General features: G+C 40.1%; 1 protein-coding gene across 6 annotated transcripts in view; it reads right to left on the bottom strand.

The window, feature by feature from the left end:
* Window positions 1-15367, bottom strand: part of TRPS1 (transcriptional repressor GATA binding 1) — a 269427-nt gene that overhangs the window by 31142 nt on the left and 222918 nt on the right. The window lies entirely within an intron of this gene.

The following is a 15367-nucleotide window of genomic DNA, read 5'->3' on the forward strand; positions in this document are numbered from 1 at the left end:
ATACCTTCCTTGGAAAAGGGGAGGAGAGATCCCTGCACTGCCATTTACAGGAATGCTAAGAGGGTAACATAAATCGGAACACGTGAAATGGTTATGAAAGTAAAAGTCATGTTAAAAGGCCAAAGGATTTTTAAAGAGGATTAAATAGAAACTGAACTAGTTAAAACAGCACGGATAAATGGAGCAAAAGTGTGATGGAGTCATTAGGTTTTCAATTGGCTTGCAAGTTATTTTCAGGGCCATCCTCCAGGACAAATTTGGTTAACTATGTAATGTTCTTCAGGTCTTTACAAAGTTTGTTTTTAAAGTAAATCACTGGTAACACTGACATTCACTTTAATCTCAAAAACGTTCTATTTAAAGAGCACCGGTTTTCCTCATTAGCCACGGGGGACATTTTGTACGCTGTTTACGTTATTATTAGCACTTTGCAGCTAACAAGCAAGTTTTAAACACCATTCGGCAACAGCTGTAACACTAAGGCTTCCAGCCGTTGGTCCCTTCTGCTGAATGTCCAGCCATGCAGTGTTATGACATGTGAGAACATCACCCTCATTTCCTTTAAGCTGAGAAAGCTCAGGACCGTAGAAACGAAGCGAAATCAACAGGAATCCTCTCCCTTACTGTATACAGTATCTCGCTCTCTGATTAGAGCCCCATGGCACACTGGCTGAGACAGCAACAGCTGTTTTTTGTCTTTTCAGCCCCTGCTCCTATTAATGTTATTTCAATTGTGTTATGGTCTGCACTTTAGATCTAAAAAGAAACATTTAGTTTTATTTGAATGTTTCAATGATTAATGACTTTCTAGTGCAGTTGTCTTCTCATAATTGCCACAGAGTAAGCTGCAATTTACTTTAAAAATCCAGACCTCTGTGTCCTATGGAGAGCAAACGATAGCTCGCCAGCGGACCCCTCTGTTGACAAATCATTTTTTAATGCATTCATTTCCTAGCATTTATATGTGGGACATTTATTAAAATGTTCATGGCCGTGAAGTCAAGTACGAGTCTAAAAACTTTTCCTCTGGAAAAACCAAGAGCTAGCCACACAGTTCATGGTGCAGGGCTAGGTAGGTGCCAGAGAGGCTGACTTTGCAAGGAGAGGGAGGCACCGACTGGCTGGTTGAGGCAAGCCTCCGTGTGCTTCAAAAGGCATTCTTGCATTTCATCCGAGAGCAGCACACAGCTGTACACTGAAGGGAAGGAAGTAGTTACCGCTCCTATCATGTAATCACGAAAAGGTGCCTGGAAGTCGTAACAGGCCCATGTGCGTCTTACATTCTTGTATTTTATACAGCCAAAAGCCTCCTATCCCAGCGAGAGTAGGAGCAGCAGCCTACATCAAACGCCTAACTCCTAAAAATATAGATGTTTACGCTTTTCTAATGGAAAAAGACATGGTGCTTGCTTTCCAAGGTTTCAGCAATAAGTCTTATGATAAGTCTGCATTGCTCTGCTTTCCTTTTTTGAAAATACAAAATACATTAAAGAATCAAGATTCAAAGGCATTCTTGCACAGCAAGTACAGAAAAGACATTTGAAGGAATGGGTGGTAGGATAAAAATTGACATTATCAAACCACAGTGCCTGTGAGTTATCTAGATAGTATTGTCAGTTTGTTGTGTTTTTCTTTTTCAGTCTTCTGGCTAAAATGTTTTCTGACTTTTGTCTTGGCCAATTTTGGGCCACACTGAATGTTAAATAAACTATTATTTAATCAAATACAGGCATATTAGTCTCACTCCTGCTGACAACTTCAATTAGAATATTTTTGCTTTGTTAAAAAAAAAAAACCCTCATGATCTTTAAACTGTTAAGGCCTCTGAACAACATCTGGTAACAATTTTTGATATATCCAACCATCAAACTTCTATCTCCGTGAAGTGGTTTATCCAAGATTTGTTTTAATTAGGCCGCCTTTCTAACTTCACATGGCTTTCAAAAGGCAGAATCACTCAGATGTTTTAAGCTGTAAACTCACTGAGAGGTTCAGAGGCTGTAATTAGAGTTGCACCAAGGTGGACTATTTCTGTTTATTAGCTAGATAGCTAGGTTAATTCAGTTGCCTCTTAAACAAGGACAATAAATTATTTCTAATTTTAGCACATGGGTTTTTAATTTTATAAAAGCTTACAGTCGCTCTTTAACATCTTACTCTTCTAGCTGGGGCTCAGATAAAGAGCAGTTGGGGTCCTACCTTTCCCTTAGGAGCCCACACTCAAAATTACATTTCTAGGCTTGGCCAGCCCCAGTTCAGTTCTCAGAGTTTTCCATTTAAAGTCCAATTAGTACAACTTATCATTGGGAAGGCAAGATCCAGTAAAAGCAGAATATGAGGTTACTTTAAAAAGTCTGTAGAAAATGGAAATAAAAACATTAGTTTATTTTAGTGTAAAAATTTTTGCAGCAATTTTTTTCATGACGTGGAAAGGACATATATGAAAGGGTTTCAAAATTGTTTTACACCAACATAAACTTGCACTTCTGATTCATTCAATTTTTCAATGAACTTTTCGAAGTACTCTCATATACTAAAACAATGGGTATAAAATCTGTGAATTCGCTTTAATAAATCATTTTCGTCCCATCAACTATAGCCCTGTGAGATGAAGTTCTATCACACTTACCTTGGGTGTTCATTTTCTAATATAGTTCCCTCTGTATAAACCTTTGGGAGTATAAAAATCTCCCCTCATTTATTTGTATCACAGGCACAGTTTAAAGGCAAAAAGTAATGTGGAAACTTAAACTATTTATTTTATGAGGTAAGTATTTCAAAATCTACTGGGAAAATAAAGAAAAATGGTCTCATTATTCCTGTATTTTTTTTTTTTTTTTGGTGAGCCAGGCTTTATTCTACCAAGTTGGGTCTCCCTATCAAGTGTGTTGGGGGATGGGGGGGGAGGGAGAGAGAGAGACAGACAGACAGAGTAGATGGTAGCCTGTGGCTTTTTGCCAAAAGTTTTTGATGTTACTCCTTTTGAAGCACTAGCACAGCTTCATAACTTATTACAAAACTTAGCAAACACAGAGGTTTCTCACCATGGTTCGCAAGATTTAAGAATGGATTCATAAGATCACTAATATTTTAACTTTTCTGGGTAAAATGATCGTACTGCAGTTCATTATTTAGTCTACATGAGGCAGTGCATGTGAGTATTTGGAAACATTCGGAAGACTGACTTCAAATGTCATATTTAGATTCGTTGGTATTATATATAAACAGTCAGATGCTCTGAGTGGATGACACCGTGTAGGCGGCAGCAAATATTTTTACTCCTTGATTTCTGAAGGAAAAACAATATATCTTCTTTTCTGTTTTTGCTTGCAGAAATTTGGGAGAAAGGTAAGTATGAATTTTCATGTAAAACTTGTAAATGTAGTGAGATTTATACTACATTGAAAATTCTCTTTATGGTAAGAAATAAGGGGTATCATTAATATATACGTAAAATACGTAAATTTTTTTTATTGTAAATCAGAATTACCTTCCCGATGAACACAGGCCTGATGAACATGAGCTACAAAGTATATGTGTGTGTGTGTGCGTGTGTGTGTGTGTATGTGTGTGCTCTGGTGGTATGTGTAGTCACACAATGTGATACTAAACAAACACCCAGCTTAATGTTCATTATTTAAAAACTGGATGATCTCACATAAAATCCATGCTTTTCCTATGTTTCACTGATGATAGCTGTGAAGTAGAACTACTAGGTTCATTTTCCTGCAAGACGAGACACAGCTAAGGTGGTTCTTCTAGGAGCTGTACTTGCCACTTCTCCAGAGACCTCTTAGCTTGATATCCATACAAGCTGCTTGGTTTTCTTAGGCATTCAATTGTTCCATAACTTTCAAGTATTTTTTTTGAAATCCATTAACCCAGGCTTTTTCTAGATAACCTGGAGGTACCACAGACCACCTTCCTGGGTTCAAGTTCTGCCTTTCAAACATAGTGGCTGTGTGACCTTGGGCAAGTTTCTTTTTTCTTTTTTTTTTTTTTTTTTTTTTTTGACAGGCAGAGTGGACAGTGAGAGAGAGAGACAGAGAGAAAGGTCTTCCTTTTTGCCGTTGGTTCACCCTCCAATGGCCGCCGCAGCCGGCGCGCTGCGGCCGGCGCACCGCACTGATCCGATGGCAGGAGCCAGGAGTCAGGTGCTTCTCCTGGTCTCCCATGGGGTGCAGGGCCCAAGCACCTGGGCCATCCTCCACCGCACTCCCTGGCCACAGCAGAGGGCTGGCCTGGAAGAGGGGCAACCGGGACAGAATCCGGTGCCCCGACCGGGACTAGAACCCGGTGTGCCGGCGCCGCTAGGCGGAGGATTAGCCTAGTGAGCCGCGGCGCCGGCCGCAAGTTTCTTAAACTAGCCTCGATATAAGAGGGTATCATAATGGTACCTGCCTGCCAAGCTAATGGGAGCAGTAAAAGTGTAAAAACTGCTTGGACAATGTTAAGTAGTCAGTAAATATTAGTTATTCTAATTCCAGCTTCAAGCCTTAGTCTTTTTCGCATACATAAACTCAGCAATCTTAATTTTCCTGTGACTGGCTGACAACCCCATTTGGACGATTAACTAAAATGCATATCTCCATGCATAATATGACTATATCAGTACATAAATATTTTAACTTAGTTTTTACCTTTCTAAAATACAGATTTACAGTATCCTCAACATAGAATGAGAATTCTCTATTAGAAAACCATGACCTAGAGGTCTCATTCCTTCTACACTTGGCCTACTTGATCATGGCCATCTTCTCTTCCTTCAAACACCTATCCCTGATGCTTTTTCTCCATGCATATGGAATTACACGCTTTTCACTTACTGCATACTTGGCAGTTTTTATCTTCTCTGATGGGGAATGTGATTTCTTATCCTTCTGTCCAGTGCCCAACACAGTACATTCAACCAAGAATTTGCTCAGTGAAGCTTTGTTAATGCATGGATGATTAAAATAGGAACTCCACTGATTTCAGTTCTTCCTACTCATCTTCTAGGGTAAGCTCACACCAGTTCTCCTATCTCCTCTTCCAAGGTTATCTCTGTCTCTTATATTTTCTCACTTCATTTTATCGGTTGTTCTAACATTTTCACAGTATCTCCGTTCCTATAACACAATGATATCTCCCAATAAACTACGTGTTTCTAGAAAGCAGAGAATTTAGGTTTTATTTATTTATTTTTTGCCATTTTTCCAAAAAGTCCTGTAAATCATCAGTACTCAATTATTCAATGGAATGATGCTTCATCATCTCAAAACTCAACAATTATTTAAAGAAAATCATGCTTTATCCACAAATGGTTTCTTCCCTTTTTCATTATTCAGCGTGACTCCACCGTCCTGAAATTGGCAGGAACTTTAATGATTTCCTCTACCATATCCAACCAGCCACGAAGTCCTGCTGATTCTTCCGAGTATCAAAGTTTTCTTTCCACCAGACAGCTCCCTATACTTGCACTGCTCTTTCCCAGTCCAGCAGGAATACCATTTCTAGGTTAAATTTCTGAAGACAATCTTAATTATATTACTTCCTTGTTCCTAACTTTCATCTTTTTACAACCCTGTGGATGAACTCCAAAATCCTCTGTTTCACATTCACAAAGCTTACTGCAACCTAGATTCCTCAATCAGCTCCCGTCACCCCTTCCTGGACGCTCTAGCCAAGCTACAGTGCCCCTCATTCCCTAGAACAGATCTGAACATTGCCAGCTCAATGCACTTCGCACACGGCTCTCTTCCTCACTTTCCACTGCTGAAACCTTTGGAATCCCCAGAGGCCAGCTCGTGATTCTAGACTTTATGATGCTTTAAATGAAAAAATTTAGTTTTCTGGGATTCTTTTAAGGAAGTTTCAGGCAACTTGCCCTTTTCTTTTTCTTTGTTTCAACTATGCTACCCATGCCTACCTCTTCAGCTAAATAAACATCTTCTTGCTACTTCTCCTATCCTTCCATATACCAGAAACGTCCCTTCAGTGAGTCCTGTTAGATGACCTGCCTACTATTGCCACACACTTTTCATTCTATTCTTTTCTGAGTTGGTCGAGAGATGCTGGAACTAAATCCCACCAAACTTCTTTGTTCAATTGACAACATAAATAGAGCCAATCAGAAGGTGACAGCAACAAATGTGTATTACTCTATGACGTTGTGAATTCTAAGAGGCAAGTAACTATGACTTTTAATTGGTCAGCAAAACTCTGCCGAGTTAGCCGGCGCCGTGGCTCAATAGGCTAATCCTCCACCTTGCGGCGCCGGCACACCGGGTTCTAGTCCCGGTTGGGGCGCCGGATTCTGTCCCGGTTGCCCCTCTTCCAGGCCAGCTCTCTGCTATGGCCAGGGAGTGCAGTGGAGGATGGCCCAGGTGCTTGGGCCCTGCACCCCATGGGAGACCAGGAAAAGCTCCTGGCTCCTGCCAGGATCAGCGCGGTGCGCCGGCTGCAGCGGCGGCCATTGGAGGGTGAACCAGCGGCAAAAGGAAGACCTTTCTCTCTGTTTCTCTCTCTCACTGTCCACTCTGCCTGTCAAAAAAAAAAAAAAAAAAAAAAAAAAAAACTCTGCCGAGTAAAAAAAGTAAAAAGAATTAAATGGCTCAATTGATAGACAAGAAAAGGAGGCACGATTATTTAACGCAACGATAGTGTTCTTTTGAAACACTGCTTTACTAAAAAGCTAAAATGGATGGAAGGAGTGATAGAATGTCCAGAGAAAGATCATTAAAACAATACTTGATTGTGGTGCTGCTATTGAAGTTTAAGAAACTCATCCACAAAGATCAATGCATAAGGGTTTTCATCCAAAATGTAGCATGTCATTAGCCACAATTTTATGCATGGATACATCTACAAAAGGATAGAGAAAATATTAATTATGAAGGTTTTCCTACTAAGCCAGTTCAGTGCTTTCCTGCAGAAATGTTATTTTTTCCTTTCAAACCATAATCATTTTTTAATTCTGAGACTGGATGAAAGCTCTGAAATGCAACATTCTGGCTTGTGCTTTGTGATGCTGAGTGTGGGTATATGGACTGCAGTTTGTTTTAACTTTACAAAGTGGTTCTTCATGGAATGCATGCAGAACGCAAGAATGGGTTTAGCAGGAATGTTTACAAACCCTCTGAAAAGTGTTTCCATGCTATTTTAGAAGCATCATTTTCATAAAAAGGAATTTGCCATGTATAAACTACTACTATGTTTATTACTCTTTGCTTCCGCCACAAGAAAGGATTTTCTTTCCTATCAGACCCAGAAACGTCTGCTTCCCCAATCTCACGCTTTTCACCTGCGCCAGCTGCTTCCAATTACCTGCTTCCACCTGCAGGACCCCGTCTAGTCCTATCGAGATTGGTTCCTGTTTCAAAAACAACCGAAAAAGTGACCTGGGCCTGAGGCAGAGGCTGTTTCAGTTGGGAGCAAGAATCTTGCATCAATTTAGTTTCCTGCTTTTTTTTCTCCTCTGAAATTTTCTGCTCCCCATTCTTGGCATGCTTTCTGAACACTTGTACTTTTCAATCCCTGATGTGTGCATTTTCCCAGTTCTAGTCCTACCTTGCATTCTATAATCCTCGAAGGCTAAAGAAGTTATACATGACAATCATGAACCTGGAAAAGTCTTAGGGATTACAAAAATCACATTCATTGGGCAGTATGGAATCCAGTTTCTGAAGCTACCAATTCAGTCTTCCTTTTTTTAATTTCTAAAATTTATTTGAGAGTCGGAGACAGGGACACACACACACACACACACGGGGTGGGGGGGAGAGGGGGTGGGGAGAGGGAGAGGAAGAGGGATAGGGAGAGGGAGAGAGAGAGAGAGAACACAAGTACACATCCAATTTCTGGTTCAATCCCCAAATCCTCATAATAGATGTGGTTAGGCCAGGGCTGGGGCCAAGCCAGGAGTTGGGAACTCAATCCAGGTATCCCACGTTGGTGGCAAGAGTCCAATTTCTTGAGCCATCACTATCTTCTCCCAGAGTCTGCATTAGGAGGCAACTGGAATCAGAAGCCAGAGCTGGGACTTAGGTCCATGTACTCTCATGTGAGAGGCTGGCATTTTAACCATTAGGCTAAATACTCCCTCAATTTCCTTTCTGTTCTACTCTGCTGTCTTTTGATGCTTCAAGTTTGGTCTTACCTGTTTTCACTGCTTAGTCTTGCTTTAACCCTGTATTTGGGATGGAAAATTTCAACAACAATAGTGTTTCTCAAAGTGTGATATATGTGCCACCCTCATCGGAATCCTGCAGGATCACTTTTTAAAAATGTGGAATCTTTTGCCTCACCTGAAGCCCCACTGACTCACAATCAATAATACTGAGCTGCAGGAATGCACATTTTTATCCAAGACCCATAGCGGTGATCAGTGTGAGAATCACTTTTACTCTTTTAGCTCCAGTTGAACCCTTCTGGATTCTGTTTTTATTTATTTATTTATTTTTGACAGGCAGAGTGGACAGTGAGAGAGAGAGACAGAGAGAAAGGTCTTCCTTTTGCCATTGGTTCACCCTCCAATGGCCCCTGCGGGCCCCTGCGGGCCCCTGCGGCCGGCGCGCTGTGGCCAGCGCACCGTGCTGATCCGATGGCAGGAGCCAGGTGCTTCTCCTGGTCTCCCATGGGGTGCAGGGCCCAAGCACCTGGGCCATCCTCCACTGCACTCCCGGGCCATAGCAGAGAGCTGGCCTGGAAGAGGGTCAACCGGGACAGAATCCGGCGCCCTGACAGGGACTAGAACCCGGTGTGCCGGCACCGCAGGTGGAGGATTAGCCTAGTGAGGCGCTGCGCTGGCCCTGGATTCTGTTTTACGTTCTTTACCAATCTCTGTTCCTGAGAATCTTAATTCTGTGACTGAAATATGAGACCAAACAAGACTTTCCCTGATTTGTTATTAAATATATTTGCAATTAATGGAATTTCATATGTTAGAACACAATTTAGCAATTCAGAGGTGTTCTCTACCTGTTTGTTGGTCTTGGTTTATTGGATTATTTTTTCTCACAAAACAAAAATAGAAAACAAATGCTTTCTTACGTCTTTTAGAACATAGCTGATGAGTGGTTTTTTTGAATGAAAGACTAAAGAAATACAAATTATAATAAAATGTGCTAAAAGCAAAACACTATGTCCTGGTATAAATGTGAATACAGTTCTTAATCAAACTCAGCTGGGGTGCCTATTGGATGAACCCAGCTTAATTTAACTTTTATTGTCATATTAAATAATTCTAATTTTTAAACAGGGAATAAAATATAATTATATTTTAGAAATAATTTGATGTTCTTTGAATGTCAGATGTATGAGCCATATGTGACTCTACATATTATATACATAGAAAATCAGAAGAAATGTCAATAGCAGCCTTCAAAAATAATTCCATAGGCTTTGAAAATGTACAAATATTTTAACTGTTAATTTTTTTGATTAAATACTTAGCAAAAATGAAACTTATGTTCAATGTCACCTACTATGAAATCACTGGATAGAGATCTGACTCCATACGTTTACTTTCATAATTGTTGTCAAAGTTAAAGGGCATTAAACCTTTGAAAATAGAAACTAAAATGTCTCAATTTTCTAAATCACATAAAAGAGAATACATTTTATGCTTGCTTTGCAAGCCTCTGATGTCTTTTCCTTTCAAGTGTACTAAATTACTGACTTGCCACGATGACTAACATAAAAGGACGAAGCAAAACACTGTTCATTTACCAAAGAAGATATATAGACTCATTATAATAAAGCGCAATTAATTTTCCTTTATGTAAACTAAACAACAACACCACCAGGAAGAACTGTCTTAGCCACGCTCGCAATCTTTCTTTCCGAAGAGTACAAACAGAAAGCAGGTTCACGGAACCGAACTGTATTTGTATATTTTATTCTTTTTTTACCCAGCACAATGCTTGTATTGCTTTAGACGTTTTCATTATTCATGTGATGTTTGAGAAATGACAAAATTAGAGAAGAGGAATGTGAAAAAGATACAGCATGGCACAAAAGCTATATGGATAATTGCTTTCACAAATGTAGTTCAGCTCTCATCTCTCCTAATTAGCCTCATTACCATACTTTAAGACAGACCAGCAGTCACTCAAGACCTTGTTCTTTTCTGTGGGAACAAGTGCTGACAGCCAAATGGACAACACATGGAAAAGTACCCTCTTTCCGGCTATTCTTCCATCCTCTAGGCCTTTGGTAGAACAAGCAGGCCAGAGTGTTTCCTAAAGCCCATCCTCAAACAGACATCTCTAGATCACTGGTAGAGCAAGGCGTTTGAAATGCCATTCTCACAGCCCACCTTATCACAAATTTGGGCATTCAGGTCATGCATTTCAGGGATTTTTTTTTACAGAAATTTTTGATCATTTTTAGTAAGAACTTAAAAAGTATAAGCAAGCTAATTTCTGCTGGGCAACTTTATTATTTTGACCTCTCTGTTAAACAATTATAATGACTCTAACCCTTGGATCTCCCATGTTATTACTTTGTCCTTGACATAATTGCAAGGTCTCTTGAATTTCCTTCCTAGAGGTAAATGTAAGGACTTCACTGATCCCATGAAAGGGAGTTCTAGATATTAATTTTTTAAAAGGAAAGTAATCCTTAATTACAGCATAACTGTCCGCATAGGTTCATTTGCTGAAGGAAAAACACTATGGGATGCATCAAAAGAAGCAAATATCTGGTGACAGGCTGAGATTCATTTCTAATTTCTGTAAGCCTCACTGTAGGAAGAGACTTCAAATGTATGTAGACAAATGGAATTAAAAGATAAGTTTATTTTGGCGCAAAAATATTTTTTTGAAATGTATGCATAGCTTTTCTCAAATTCACACCCTTCATGAACTTTTTGATTGCCCTCCTATGGTTAGGTTTCAAAATTTGTTTGAAACAAATTATTTTGCACTAAAGCAAACTTATCTTTGAATTTCATTTTCTACAAATGTTTTGAAGTAACCTAAGATACAGTCCACCTTCTGATGAACTTAATTTTTTAAAAGGAAAATATGATATGATTTAAAAGGTATATTAAATGTACTGCAACACTGGACAAGGTGGTTGACTATGTTTGTTATAATTATTATGATCTGATTGTTTTTCCCATTCTAAAGGAGGCAAAATATTTCAGTTATTTTAAACAACTGAACTAGTAAGTAGTTTGATAGGCCCTTTCTTCCTAGGCTCATTTGTTTATATAGCCACAGGTATTTTTTCTTTTTCTTGATCATTTTTCCAGTTCTCTAAAGAAGATTTTTGTTAGATTTTATTTTGCTTCTGCACTGCAAAGCCGATGATGCAATCTCAACGGCAACAAAATCAGGGAAATGGATTTTCTGCACTTTGCAGTTTGGGGAAACTAACAGTCCATTCAGCGTGACTGAAAAATACCCTGAAGGCCAATATTTACTAAGCATGGCACACACACAGGAGCCTTGTTAAAAATCCACAACAAATCTCTCATTGCAAACAAATCCAAAGGCTTCAGAGCTTCTGCAACTGTCTGAGTAATGTTGATTCTGACAGCAGAAAGCTGCTTTCTTACTAATCCAGCGGCTAGCTAGAGATCTCTTGGCCCCACACCAAAACTTGCTGATTTCTTCTCTGTATTCTTTGCTACATATTCCTTTTATAACTGTCTTCCAGAGAGTGAAGAGCATAATATTAAGGTGAGATTTTTCTTATCTGTGTTTAACATTCAAACGTGATTGGTAAACACCAACTAGATGTTTAACTTGATCACTCCAATACAGGCATGCATAATTAACATGGGGCTCCCATCACACTCTTGGAAGCAAAATAAAATAACGGTCGGCGGCATTCCCAAATAACAGGAAGTATTTTGTGCTTCGCACATAACCCTTTAAAATGCATGTCTGCCTTTCCTGAGAGGCCAAAATAATATGTGATTAAAAATACAAACACAGGCACCCACACGCAAATACTTGGAAGAAGAAAAAAGTGAGGGCATTTCTTGTGTGAAGAAATTGAGAATATGTAGGAATGCGAGGTTAACTCTAGATAGGCAGTGTGGGCAGAGCCACTCGGCTGAGAAATATGACTTCCAAGTTCCTTTACCAAAATCTGATTGTAAATGTAGTGAGTTATCTCTGAAAGCCATTTCTTGCACCCACCTCCTATGTGGCCTGGGAAACATCTGTTCTGGTCCCGATGTGGAACCTCAGAGTCACTGGAGCCCTAGTCCCACTGAGATGAGATGATCAGTATGCAGAATCCTCCTCTGTCTGCAGGCGCTTCACAGAATGGCACAGGCCTCTCTGGCCATGTAGAATGCTTTGAACATGCTTTTAATTCTTCATGCTATTTAACTTTCAAATGCCTCTCATTCCATTTCCAAAAATTAGATAATACAATTAAGGGCCAATGATTTTGTGAGGACCTCTTAAGAAAAATCTCTAGCTAATGCTCCAACTCCTTTAAAGATGGCTTTTAATTCTGAACTGGAAGTCAGAATGCACATTTTTTTTCTACCTCTCTGTTCTGCAAAATTAGAGTCCTGCAGTCTGGTAGAATCTGTCAGGAACTTCTTTCTTTTTCAGAGTCTGGAGGGTGACTCATCTGTCACCCATGCATCCCTGAACACCAAATATACATGAAAAGCAGAGCAGTGAAAAGTGTTGCACACACATGTGCCTCATTCTTGCCTCTCCCTTAATAAAAACAAATTAACAGCAGAGCCTTGGGACAGCTTTTTAGTGTTCACACCTTACAAAAAATTTCATAGATCCGTAACACAGCCTTCTGGGAACACAACAAGTTATATATGTTTGAGACCATTATGAAAACCCACAAAACAACAAAGAGAGCAATCAAAAATCTTTTTTTTTTTTTTTTTTGAGAGGCAGAGAAACAGAGAAAGAGAGAGAGACCAACACACACACAGAGTGAGCTCCAGTCTGCTGCTCTGCTTTCCAAATGTCTGCAGCAGCCTGGGTTGTGCTGGGTCAAAGCTGGGAGCCAGGAACTCAATCTAGGTCTCCCAAGTGGGTGGCAGAGATCTGTTTACATGAACCATCACCCTTGCCTCCCAGGGTTTGCATTAGCAGGAAACTGGAGTCAGTAGTCAGAGCTGGGCACTGTAAACAGGTATATGGATATGGGATGCAGGTGTCTTAATTCAAGTCTTAACTATGAGGCCAAATGTTAGCCCCCATCCAGAATCCTGATGGCACATTCTAGATGCAATTTTTCCTGTTACTGTGCACAAAATGCGGTATGTGTGAACCATCAATGACTCCCAACATTCAGAAAATTATCCCACTGGCTATTCTTTCTTACCATCTTTCTTTTATTTGCAAGGAATCTATGTTGTAATGGAAGTTGGCAAAGAAGTTAAACACCGTATATTGAGTTGAGTTGACTTATGCACATTGTTCCATTTGGGTGATATAATGCTTTATAAATAAAAAAGCAGTGTGTTGTTAAGCAAGAAGGTGATGCTACCATTTCTTTAAAGATTTTTTAAAATATTTATTTTTAATCTTTTTCAAACATTTTTTGAAGATTTATTTGAAAGTCAGAGTTACACAGAGAGGAAGAGACAGAGAAAGAGAGAGAGAGGAAAGGGAGAGAGGGGGAGAGGAAGAAGGAGGAGGGAGAGAGAGATCTTCCATCTGCTGGTTCATTCACTCCCTAAATGGCCATGATGCTCTGGCTGAAACTAGGATTCAGGAGCTTCTTCCAGATCTACCATGTGGGTGCAGAGGCCCAAGCACTTGGGCCATCTTCCACTGCTTTCCCAGGCACATTAGCAGGGAGCTGGGCATGAAGTGGAGCAGCCAAGGCTCCAAATGGCACCCATATGCAATGCCAGCGCCACAGGCAACTTTACTCCCTCCACTACAATGCCTGCCCCGATCCTGATCCTACCTCTTCTGAGCAGCATATAAAGTCCAAATTTACTTAAACAGAAACTTAAATGTGTTCTTATTTATACCTCATTTCCCATTCACTGAACATTTTTTCTTTACATATATATATATATAAATTAGTAAATTCTATGTACCAGACACTGTGCTAGGTGCATCATCTTGCATTTTATGTAACTAAGCGAGATAAAAGGAAGAAAAGTGACCTATCTCATGTGCTGATACCTCATTTCAAAGAGGAATGGAACTGATGAACACATGAAGGAAACAGACAGCAACAAATGCAACCACTTTCCCCAATAAACGCTACACCATTTAAGGGAAGCCCCTCAAGAGTTACTGCTTCCTGATTGATGTAATCCTAACCACGGCCTGTGGTCCAAAAATTGCCAATCAATCATGGATACATTACAGGAGAAATTGGGCTAACATGTCTTCATGCGGGTGTGTCCACGACGTTCTGTTCAGCGCTGGCACCAGACACCCTTTCCAGAAACTCAGCCCGGTCGTGTATCGTTCGTTTGTTTTCACCTCACCATTTTGTTATGATGTATAGGCAATGAGCCTCCTGTGGCCTCCCTAATCTGAAAATGAGCCAAGAGAAAGAACGTGCTCCCAAGTGTTGAAAGAAAGGCCCATTCTCTGCCCAGGGAACTGCATCTAATACAGGAAATGAACACAAGTTTTCTGTAAGCTGTCCAGCTTCTGAATCAGCTGCTCCCCGCTCAGAATCCCTGACCCTCCCCCACCCCACCCCTAAATCCCGAGTGCCAAAAGGCAATATGAAAGTTTTGAAAAATGTGTTTTCCCCTTCTTCTCCCGTGTTCTCTCAAAGCTGTGTAAATCTAACTTGAATGGTAAGCGGCTTTATTTTAACAAGTGTGAGTTATCAGAGTTCGCATATCAAATTAAACCCAATGAATTCTGGACTTGTTTTAAATTTCAAGCCAGAGGCCCTAACTCCCTGCATTTCACTTGGCCGCTGGCCAGACTTAGTAATAAAGTGCTAAGCAGAAGACAGGAAATACTAGAGAAGTCGAACAATGTTATGACAATGTTTATAACTTTTACAGTCAGGCCTGGCTGCACATCTGCACAACATCAGAGTCTGGTTAGACCCGCAGAGAGGAAACCATTCCTTAGCTGGCAGCGTTTTGCTCCAGCCAGATGTTATCATTTTACTGGTATCTTTTCACCAAACAAATATATATATATATATTATATATTATATATTTACATTTCTGAGAAGGAAATGGGGGGAGGTCTTTTGTTGGGAAAAAACGATAGGTCAAATTCATTTCTGCTCCATAATTGATTTATTCTGATAGATCTTAGACAGTTGGCAGACAATGGCAGATTTCCTTTTGATGGGGTAACGTGCAAAATGCTTCTCTCTCTCTCTCTCTCTCTCTCTGTGTGTGTGTGTGTGTGTGTGTGCATGTGTGTCTGTGTGTGTTGGTGGAGGGAAGTGGGGTGAGTCT

This window comes from Oryctolagus cuniculus, chromosome 6, assembly GCF_051225735.1.
Source record: "Oryctolagus cuniculus isolate XC-2025 breed Fujian yellow rabbit chromosome 6, ASM5122573v1, whole genome shotgun sequence".
Classification (NCBI taxonomy): Eukaryota; Metazoa; Chordata; class Mammalia; order Lagomorpha; family Leporidae; genus Oryctolagus; species Oryctolagus cuniculus.